The sequence below is a fragment of the Alligator sinensis genome, unplaced genomic scaffold (assembly GCF_000455745.1).
Source record: "Alligator sinensis unplaced genomic scaffold, ASM45574v1 scaffold308_1, whole genome shotgun sequence".
NCBI lineage: Eukaryota > Metazoa > Chordata > Crocodylia > Alligatoridae > Alligator > Alligator sinensis.
Window position 1 is genome coordinate 1,652,569 of NW_005842041.1, and position 10,879 is coordinate 1,663,447.

Sequence of the window (10,879 nt, forward strand, 5' to 3'; positions counted from 1 at the left end):
GATCCTGCAAGATAGTGTTCCTGGGTGATGTCTGTATTTGCCAGTTAATCAGATCAGCTTTGCTGGGATGTTTCTGTTCATACCCTCAGTGAAGACAAGTGACAAATCTGCTGTTCCTCCTCCTGGCAGACAGAAAAGAGGCTGGTGTAATTCTCATGGTCTCAGCATTAAATAGCAGGTGTCTGTTAAGTTCTTTCAACCGTAAAGTCAATTTTCTCTCCGGAGCTGGGACTTTTCTGAAGTGGAAATTTCTGAAGTAAAATGTGGATATATGTGCATATATCGGCTGCTAACCCCTGCATGAGTCTTTGGAGCCAGAGATATCTATGCTTCTCTGTGAGTCATGCTTGTAATACCCAAGGGTCATCTGTTGGCTGGTCTGACGAATGGCACTGAGCGCATATTTGGAGAAAGCTGTCAGCTTCTCTTCACCCCATTTCTCTCTCCTGAAGCCAGGTGGTAGGTCAGTAATGAAAAGCTGAATCAAACTGGAGCAGCTGGAGCAAAACAGTGACCTAGAGTGACAAGATGCTTTCAAGGTTTCTTTGAATATTTTCTTTTATTGAACTAACTGCATAATTGGGATAGAGTTAGACAAGCTTTTGAATGCAAGACTTTTTTCATGTCTTTAAAAGAGCTATCTAAATACCCTGCAGTAACCTGCTACAATCCTTCCCTGTGCAGTCTTTCTGTTGCATTCTCAGACTATCATGCATTCATGGAGGGGTATGTTAATAACCAGGATTTTACCCTTAGTTGGCAAAAAAAAATACATGGTGTACTAGACAGAAGTATTTCTGTATATACTCTTAAGCTTTTTTTTCCAAAATGCTAGTGACCTTTGATAACAGGGGAAAATGGTGATTTAGAAGAATTACTTCTTAACTGTCAGTGAAACTTGAAAACATTCATCTGGTCTTAATTAGTAACATTCATAATAAGTAATGAAGCAAACTAAAGCTGGAGATGTGCATTCACCAGCAAAGTTGGTATATGGGGAAATAAACAGCTATCAGAAGCAAGTAGTTGGCTTAGCACCTCTAAGTGTGTGCACAAAATATCTTTTCAAAATGAGCATCGTGATGAAATGCAAAAACTCATATTGCTATGACAAGCTGTCTTTAATTAGCTCCTGACGTGGTAATTATTACAGTATCTTTTGCTATTAAAATGAATTCTTCACCAACTGTTAAAAGATTACTTTTTCCTGTCTGTTTAGAAGTTAGGTCTGATCCTCAAAGAAGGCTTCTAGTTACTGTGTTGTTTGTAAAGCTAAACTTTTTTTTTTGCAAACACAAGCATTTTATCTTGTAACTAACTGTATCCCCTTCTGCCTGGGAGAAACAGATTTTCAGATGAAATTTTTGTCTGCTTTCTGTGTAAAACTTGGAATATGCTAATAAATATCTTAAAACGCTGTTTTAACCCAGGGATAAGTGGTGTCCTGATTCACACCTGTGCCGTTTCACAACATTAGAATATCTCTTTGAATAGAATTTTCCTAAAGGCATAGCAGAACTATAAGTTGGCTTGCCTTTGAATGGCTGAGGAAATTACATCTCTTAGAATGTTTGCCATTGTTAATTACTGATAATGAAATAAACTTTCAAAACAGTGCAGTAATTCAAAGAATGTAGATTTGTTTTTCTTTGCTCTCTCAGTTCTATTTGGGGATGCTGTCAGGTAAATTCAAGTACAAGGCAATATTCCTTAAAATTGTTAGCTGTATTGTTCCAGGTATATTATAAATACTAATTTATAATGTACACAAATACATGGCAATTTTTGCAAAATGACAAAGTAGAAAACAAAACTAATTAAGGAATGCATTTTCAAGTTTATAAGAGAATGTTAAAAATAACCATAATTAGGTTTCTCTGATTTTTGGTTCCTTTGAAATCTTGCTCATTTTACATGACCTCATTTTGTTGTATGCTCTGGTAAATATTCATAACTCTAAAAAGGTTCGAAGTGTTTGTGGAACAGTAAAATAAATCATAGGCTCCCATGACTGAATCAGTTTTTTGGTTTTTTTTTTTAAGTTGTTTGGCTTGCAGACCAGACAACTTTTGGCAGAAGTGTTAATTTCTCTAAATGGAAAGTTAAAACTGGTGATAATAGTAACAATGGCTTAGGCCATGTCTTGACTGCATGCTTACAGTGGTACCCTTTAACGTGGCATGCTGGTCCACGCTTGCAAATTATCTCCTGTCTGGAAGTGGTATAATTATTTAATAAGGCTATGGACAGGCCTTATATTTGTGCCGGGAGAAAAGCCTTTCTCTTGGCACAAAACAGTGTGCAGCCATTCAAGGGGTTTGTTGCAGAAGAGTAATGACTTTTCCACGAGAATGCAAGAGCACTTTCCACCAGGGAGATCTTTTTCTCCTGTGCCAGCTTGAACAGCTGTATGTTTCTCCCACCCCTTCTGCAGATCAGGGGGACCTTGGTTTGTTGAGGGGGTGGAGAACATATCCCTGATGCTTGATTCCTCTTGGTCCTGGGATGATTGGCTACTGCTGCACACATGGTCTATGGAAGGCACAGGGGGCTTTCCCCATGGCTGTCATACCCAGGGTAGCAGCTGGGGCTGAAAGCTCAGCCTGTTTGCCCACAAGGGTGAGGAGGCAGCTTCAGGCTATAATGCCTGTATGTTCCCTCTCTTGCTAGGATTTTCAGTGCTGCTAATTGCCCAGAAATTGGAATTGAATGCGTGTCCATGCCCCATGTGGCATTAGGGCCAGCTAATTGGAGCTTCTGAGTAGGGCAGCAGGGGATGTGCATAGAGTGGTGTTGTATGTTTGGAGTATGCCGCTGCTGGGGGTAGTGAGTTTGCAGTCTAGACCTGGCTTTGGTATGCTTTTAAATCTCAAAAGCACTAACTAGATGATTTTGGCAGCCACCTTGGTGGCATATAACTTCCATTTTACAGAAGAGGAAACTTCAGCAGAGGAGTTGTAGCTTGTTTAAAGTTTGTAAAAAGTAGGTATTGGTGCTGGTGGTTGGACATTCCAGGCTTTTTGTCAGTAGTCAGGTTGTTAGATGTGTCTCTGTGCCTCTTGGCTCAGTTTGGCCCAACTCTTCTTTTCCCACAAGTGGATCTGTATCTGAAGATGCAGGAGCTGATGCCCTGATATATAAAATGCTGTTTCAGCATAGGCAGGCCTCAATTTTATATTCCTAGTACTTTAAGTATATGCTTGAGTTCTTTGCTTAGATTATATTATAAGGTATTTTTCCTTGTGAAGAGGTAGTTGATCTCCTATTTCATACTGTAAAATTTGGAAATACTTTTATTATCACCAATCTATTGAGTCCATTCCCAAATTGATAGTCTTCTTCACAGTACTTCTATTAAGAAGATATAGCAGGGGCCTTGCTTTCCATGCTATTCAGGTTCTTCTTATCTTTCCATCTAGTATACTTTGGGATTTTGTATGACAGTGGTGATAACCTGCAGAGCCACATCATCTGGCTTTCAGTTCTGGCTCTGGGTCACGTGTTGATCCATGTGTGGCACATGCTGGCACCAGGCCTAGGATATGCTGCATGTGGCACCTGCTTTGTTGCATGTCCCTTACTTATTTAGGCTACTTTTTATACTTCTCTCTGTTTGAGGGTCATGTAAGCATCATCTGGAAAACTCAAAAGGGATAAAGTGAATGCTTTCATCATTCACTCTAATTAATCTAGTTATTATTACTAATATTTGAAAATGTTGTTACAAGCTCATGAAAGTGAGCTTTGCAGTGCTAAGTGATAGGAAAATAATATGAGTACAAGTGTGGAATTACAAAGCTATAGTGTAAGACTATAGTTGTGGAACTTGCTGATGGGGGAATTGTGTGCGCTGCACTGGCCAGTCATGATGATAGTGCCTAGAGCAAACGGTGGAAGCTGTATTTGGTTTGTTATTTCTCAAGGTAATGTTACAATTTTCATGTACTGAAAATGCAGCGTCATGCAGAAAAAGCCAGTTTCAAATGAATCAGTTGAAATAAAGGATGTAGGGTATGTCTCCATGGCATGATGTAGTACTATGCAGAGGCAGCTCTGAGTAAGCTAACTTGGGACCTGGAAGCAGTACAACTGCATTAGCATTGCACTCCTGATGAGCCAACTTATCCTGTTTCTGAACAGAGTTAATTAATATGGGGCCAGAAGGAGTGGCTGCCATGTGAACTGCTGGGAAATGGAGTCCAGCCGTGGAGATCCCCCAGCCCCACTGCACCCCCAGGAACAGCAGGATATACCACAGGCTAAACAGTGCCAGGGCCAGGTAGGACCGAGGAGCCCACCATGGGCCAGACAAAATCCCTCCGCAAGCTGTATTTTGCCCACCCTACCTTAATGTCTCTCTTTTATAAGAATGTGAAGTCTCTTGAGAATTCCATTGACGGTTGAGAAATTGAAACAAAAATACAGCTACTCCTCGCTTAACGGCGTAGTTACATTCTTGAAAAATGCGACTTTAAGCAAAACGATGTTAAGTGAATCCAATTAAGTCACAGTAGTTACCTACTAGCAGGCGACGGCCAAACAACGTTATAACCGAACGTTGTGCGACTTTAAACAAGTATGTTCTTTAATAGATCCGCGATATAATAACGAAACAACGCTAACCGGTACATTAAGTGAGGAGTACCTGTAATGTCTCATTTTTGAACCAAGCAACAACTGTGAATTTGCTTCCTAGTAATAGGTAGTAACTTGAAAAAGTGGATTGCTTTAAAGTTATAAAATGGATGTGGATACAACTAAGAGTATTGGTGGTAGGGTAAAGAGCTCTGTTGCTTCTTGGGTGGATGGTCGGTTCTTATTTTAGTCAAACCAGTAGTGTTCGCTGTTGCTGTCTGATGGGTTTATTGGAAATTGATAAGCAATCTTAGTTTTGTTGCTTAAGTAGGAGCTGCATTCTGAAAAATATCTTTTTATCGTGTCTGCTGAGATAGTCAAAGTGATGGTGATGATGAGTGACGAATTCTCTGCTAGATATTCTCCCATCAAATAAAGGTTAAGGAATGGGGTGGGGAAGTTGATTCTGGCTAAAAATAGACATCAGGTTTAGCCCCAGTCTGATTGTTCCTGGCTTTAACTTCCACTCACACACACAGTTTTAATAGCAGTTAATTTGAATTAGCCACAACAGGGGCGGGGGGGGGGTCAGGGGGAGGGGGTCTCACAGGAAATCCACAGGTACTTAAGTGGGATAATGGGTTTATACATCTGTAGGGTGACAGAGTTTTGTGTTAGGAGAAATCGGAGATCTGATTTTACATTGCATCTGCTGTGTGGATAGGAGGGCAAGGTACTGATTGCAAAATGAATTCAACATGCATGGATCTCTGCTACTGCTGCTGACATGATTGGGGGCTTGTCAGTAGTCCAGAGGATCCCACTGCATATTGCTGGACTGATACCTCTTGATAAACGTTAACGTTCACTTAAGTAAAGTAACAAAGATCATAGGCTAACTATGACATGTAAATATAAGTGCGCTGAAGATGGAAATAATTACATATCTTTGAAAGCTGCATATAAAGTAAAATTTCCACAAGGGTTGTATAAAAGAAGAATTTAAACAAGCTTTCTTTTCTCTGCTTTTTAAAAAAATCTTATTTTGCTTATAGGGATGATACGAGAGAAGGGAAAGGAAAGGGTGTGTGACTTGTTGAGATGCTTGAGATAAAGGTTTTTTGTTAACAAAACATGTCAGAGGTGACTCTTGGTTTTTCTCTTTTATTTTATACACACATTGCTTTATTGTGGTTAGGTTGTGTATTCCTCTGGGGCTGGTTTTTGGTGGTGGTGGTAGGGGAAGTATTTGCTTCAAAAATGCAGAGTAACATAGGACTTTGCAAAACAAAGGAAGGATAAGGTCTGACAGCTTTGATAGTTACCTGAACTTTCTTGTGAGCCTGAACTTTCAATGTGCATGTGCTTATTGCACATGCAAAACTTGCAAATACAAACACCTTGTTTTATGTATGCAAATAGGTACATGTGTATATAGCCAGCTTGGCTGAATAGGGATGATCCTGTCTCGGGCAGGGAGCTGGACTATATGACCTATGAATGTCCCTTCCAGCCCTACTTCTCTATGTTTTCTGCGATGATAAGTATCTAATTTGAATTTATATATGTGATATGACAAATGTATCAATTTGTTGCTAAACATTCGGTGCATCCATGTAACTCTTGTATTCGGTGGGCATTTTAATAGACTTTCAGCAGCTTGTTTGGTAAGTGAGGTTTTTTTGCATAATTATTGAAAATGTTTATGATCAGATACAAGTTTCTGCAGTTTACCTTGTAAAGTGCTACAACAGTGTAAGCGATTAGAATGACTTTGTATCTCCACGCAGGTTCACGTTATTTGAATGATGTTGTTATTGAAAACAACCACATTTGAAAAAATAATATTGAAAAATGCCATGCAAAGCAGTTGAAAAAGTGCTACACACATCATTGATTTCACCAATCTATTTTCTGTATAGGTTATAGGAATTGTAGTTGTAGAACTTTGAGGACTTATTTTCTCTTTCTCTGATACCTTGGTGTCAAAGATGATTTTTTTATTGTTTTCTCTTAGCTAAAATTGCATTCTTGGTCAATGGCTTACATTGATTTCTGTTATATTCATATGCTTGATATGGCCTCCACTGAAGCACTTTACTTTTGATCTTTTTCAATAACTTATACATTTTGTAAAGGTCTCATTGGAAAGTGAGACTTTAGGCCAATGATACTCGGTAATTAGAGAATTGGAGGGGTCCATGTTTGGTTGGTTGGTTAGTTATTTTAGCTGAATTTATTTCCCAATAAGGAGTTACATTGATATATAGATATCTTTTTCTAATTAGACTGCTGCCTTGGTTTAGCTCAGAGGTTCTCAAACTGTGGTTTGTGGACCACCACTGGTCCGCGAGCTCCATTCCGCAGAAAGGTGACCAAGGCTAAAGCTGACAAACATTGCACCCGACTACCCAGAACTTTGCTCAAAAAAACAGGCACATCCATCATATTAGAAAGGTAAGACTACTGATATTAAAATATAAGTTGTGTATTTTGATTTGTAAAACAAAAAAAGTTTATTAAGTGGACCGCCGAGACCCTCAGTAATGTTCAAGTGGTTCACGGGGAAAATAAAGTTTGAGAACCACTAGTTTCATAGTTTCTAGGGTTGGAAGGGACCTGAATAGATCGTCAAGTCCGACCCCCTGCCCTGTGCAGGAACGAGTGCTGGGATCATAATACCCCAGCCAGATATCTATCCAACCTCCTCTTGAAGGTTTTTAAATATGAAAAAATATGTTTTGAAATAAAATTAAAATATGTTATAGTAGATGTTTGATTTTTAGTATATGATTTGTTTCTTTTCTGGTTCCATGATGTTGTGTCCCCCCTCACCGAAGGAATGCTCCTGGTGGGCATGGGGAAGGACTTCCGGTGGCAAAAGTCAGGGGTAGGGAGTGGGACTTCCAGTCCCAAGATATTTAGCTGTTCGAAGCTGCAGTTGTACATTCAAACTGAATGGTGACTGGCCCAAAATGTACATAAAGATCCTATCCCAATTTGGCAGCTGACTATCATAGTGTGGCTTTATTATGAGACAGATAAGGTGTATCATGCAGGTTGGTACCAAGATTTTAATGGGGAAAAATAAATTTGGAAGGATTTGATGATTCCTCATTTAGGATGAGGATTCATTTTTTTTCTGTTGACCCTTGTCCACCTAACAGGAGCTGTTTGCGGTAGTAAATTTCATAATACAGTTCAGCCAATAGAGGGGACTTACTCTTTTTCCTGTTTCAACTCTATTAACCATCTGTTAATCCCATAAGGTTCAACCTTCCATGCTGTAGTCCTGCAATGGACCTCTGCAAGAAGTAATATCTGGTCTATTTGAGTAGGCCCCCTTTGCTCCTCAGGAGCTCAGCTGTTCGCAGTTTTTTCTCTATAGCGCTATGTTTGAGCATCTGGCACCAGCCCTCTAACTGAACTCCTTGGTGTGCGGGCCGGCTCCCGATCTCGGGGGCGAGCCGGGCCCGTCTTTGCGCACACAGGCTGTGGCCAGCAGCCCAGGCACGCGGGGCCGGAGAAAACCGCGGCGCGGTATGGTACGCTCGAGCTAGAATCAGTCACGGAGGTGTAATGGTTGATTGAAAAGATTATTTACTTACACCCAAGGTGGTCGCGGTGTAGGCTGGTCAGCTTTCCAGGCACAGCTCCGCTTGAGTTCTCGGTGGAGGACTCTGATAGATTCGGTTCCTGACCCCGGAGCGGTTTAGGCTCCGTGGGTTCAACAATTCTCGTTCACGGAGCAGCTGAATCTCCGTGGGTTACACTCGGTTCCCAGGTCTCCCGGAGCTGTTAAGACTCCGTGGGTTCGACAATTGGGTCCATAGGATAGGGATACGTCTAGGATTGTGGTCGGCGACGGGGAGAGTCTAGAGGTTATATGCCCCGGAATTGTTAAGGCTCCGGGGGTTCGGTAAATAGGTCCTCTGGAGTTGTTGAAGCTCCGTGGGTTTGACAAATTAAACCTCTGTTGCCCTCTTAAGGAAAAAGCTGGGTTTGAGAGGATCAGCAGCGCTTAGAGATCCTCACGCTCCTTTCCCGAACTCCACGTGCGTTCTCTCTCTCCGACTTGGGCGGAAACTACCCAAGCCTTTTGTACGGCTAGCAAGCCAATAGCTAGCCACCACGCGTGCCTATATTAAGATTGGCCAATAATGTGGTGGAAATCTCAATACAAATGGCGAGAAATATTCTCCTGCACGCGGGTTCTCTATTACAGCAGAACACTCCACCGTGCAAAGGAGCTGCAACTTAGCGGGAACATAATTTAGTGGTGCCAAAGCACACACAAACAAAAAACCACAACTTTGGGTTGTGACAAAAAGAAGTGTTAAAAGGGGTTGGCTATTTCCCCCTTGAAGCTGTTTCAATGCACTCCTTTTCCTTACAATCATTAGTCATGAGATGGGGAGGGAGAGAGAGAGGAATGAACTGTGGGCTGCCAATATGGGGTAGAAGTGTAGATAGATGCAAAGAAGGCTACAAAACTGGCGGGGAAAAAGCTCCTGCACGTGGGTTCTTAATTGCAACAGAACGCTCCACCGTGCAAAAGAGCTGCAATTTAGCGGGAACACAATTTAGCGATGCCGAAGCACACACAAACAAAAAACCCACAACTTTGGGTTGTGACACTTGGCATGTACCTATGGAGGTATGTGTTACTGCACAGCCTCCTGGCATCTGTCTCTGGCTTCTGTGCATCAGTTCTGCAGGCAGGGTCCCCCTAACCATGGAGGAGTGGGTAGGGTTCCCTGTGCATACTCGGCTTCTTTCTGTGGTTCATGATGTGCCCTAGTGAACTAGACCAATCCTGGTTCCTGATCTAGATTGCCTGAATTGTCAGGGGATAAGGATAGGTTCCCCCTTCCCTCCTCCCCACAACAAAATATTTTCTTAACAAATGTTCATTGATTCTTCATGTGTCCTTTGTGTACATTCAAAGTTCTTTTAGCTCTGTTTGTTTGTTTTCAATAGACAATGGCAGAGTCCCCTTTATTGTGTTTTCTTTAATCTCCACATCAACTTCCTCTCCAGTTTCTAACTCCCTTCCCACTGCCCCCCAACCAATTCCATAATCCATAGTGTCGTTGCTAGTCTTGTCCCACCTCTCCCCGACTCCCCACCCTTTTGCCTTCTTCCCTTCTTTTGTTTGTGTTCCCTGCCCAACCTTGTTCTCTTACACCTTTCCTGCCTGTTGAATTACTTGGAAGACTTCAAAGTAAAACTCAGTCAACACTTTAGTTTTTACTTTGTACCCTGCTGTGTGTACATACACACAATGGAGGAAATGATCATTGTAGATGCATAATGAAAGTTACCAGACCAGGAAAGACGGTTTCAGTGTAAAATTCATTCATCAATGGACACCAGCTGAGTGAGAGTGCTCATGACTGAGCCTCACTTGTCCCAGAGACTATGTTTCAGCCACTCCTAGCTCTCAGCCAATCTCCATATTCCTGTTGGTTCTTGGAGCTTCCATTTAAAGCGTGTTATTGAAACAGTGTACATACAGGCAGAGGCAGTTAGTCATGTAAGACTAAAATAAGGCAGAAGGCAGGGTAGATATGCACCATTGTAGAGTAACTAAAAAAGTATACATAGAACATAAGCTTTTGTGAACCCAAGCTTACTTCATTAGGTGCTATGAAAGGACAACATAGAACAGTGTATAAAGTGGTGCGAGTGATTTGAATACAAATGGTAGGACAGGGGAAATGTATATACCTCATACTGAAATAGGCAGTAAGGAGTTAGTTCCTTTCAGAACGTTATGGGTAGAAAGCTGTCCCATCCAGAGAATTTACTTGCCCTGCTGTTTGGAAAGAGAGTTCCCAGGTCAACTTTTCAAGATAGGTATGTTAGCAGCCAAGGGAAGTAGCTTGGGGATCTTGAAGAGGAGGAATACTAGCGTATTGCCCTCTTGGAGACTTGCTGATTTAAAGGACAACTAAAACACAGGGCGAATTTTGGTATCTGTCTGCTTTATTCCATGAGGACTACACTGTCACAACCCAAAGTTGTGGATTTTTTAATTGTGTGTGCTTCGGCACTGCTAAATTATATTCCCGCCGAATTGGAGCTCTTTTGCACGACGGAGTGTTCTGTTGTTATGGAGAACCCGCGTGCAGAAAAGTGTTTCCCACCATTCTGTAGCCTTCTTTGCATTGTGCATGACTTTTGCATTTAGTGATGCACGCTGCAAAGGACTTTTCCCGCCATTTGTATTGAGATTTGAGCCACATTATTGGCCGGTCTTCATTTAGGCACACATGGCGGCTAGCTATTGGCTTATTTAGCC

At 41.5% G+C, this 10,879-nt stretch overlaps 1 protein-coding gene across 1 annotated transcript in view; it reads left to right on the plus strand.

Moving 5' to 3' along the window:
* The first annotated feature begins 4,258 nt into the window (after nucleotides 1-4,258).
* Nucleotides 4,259-10,879, plus strand: part of PIP5K1B (phosphatidylinositol-4-phosphate 5-kinase type 1 beta) — a 172,640-nt gene continuing 166,019 nt past the window's right edge. The window contains exon 1 of the mRNA XM_006022615.3: nucleotides 4,259-4,279. The gene's annotated coding sequence lies outside the window, so the exon portion shown is untranslated. The remainder of the gene's footprint in view (nucleotides 4,280-10,879) is intronic.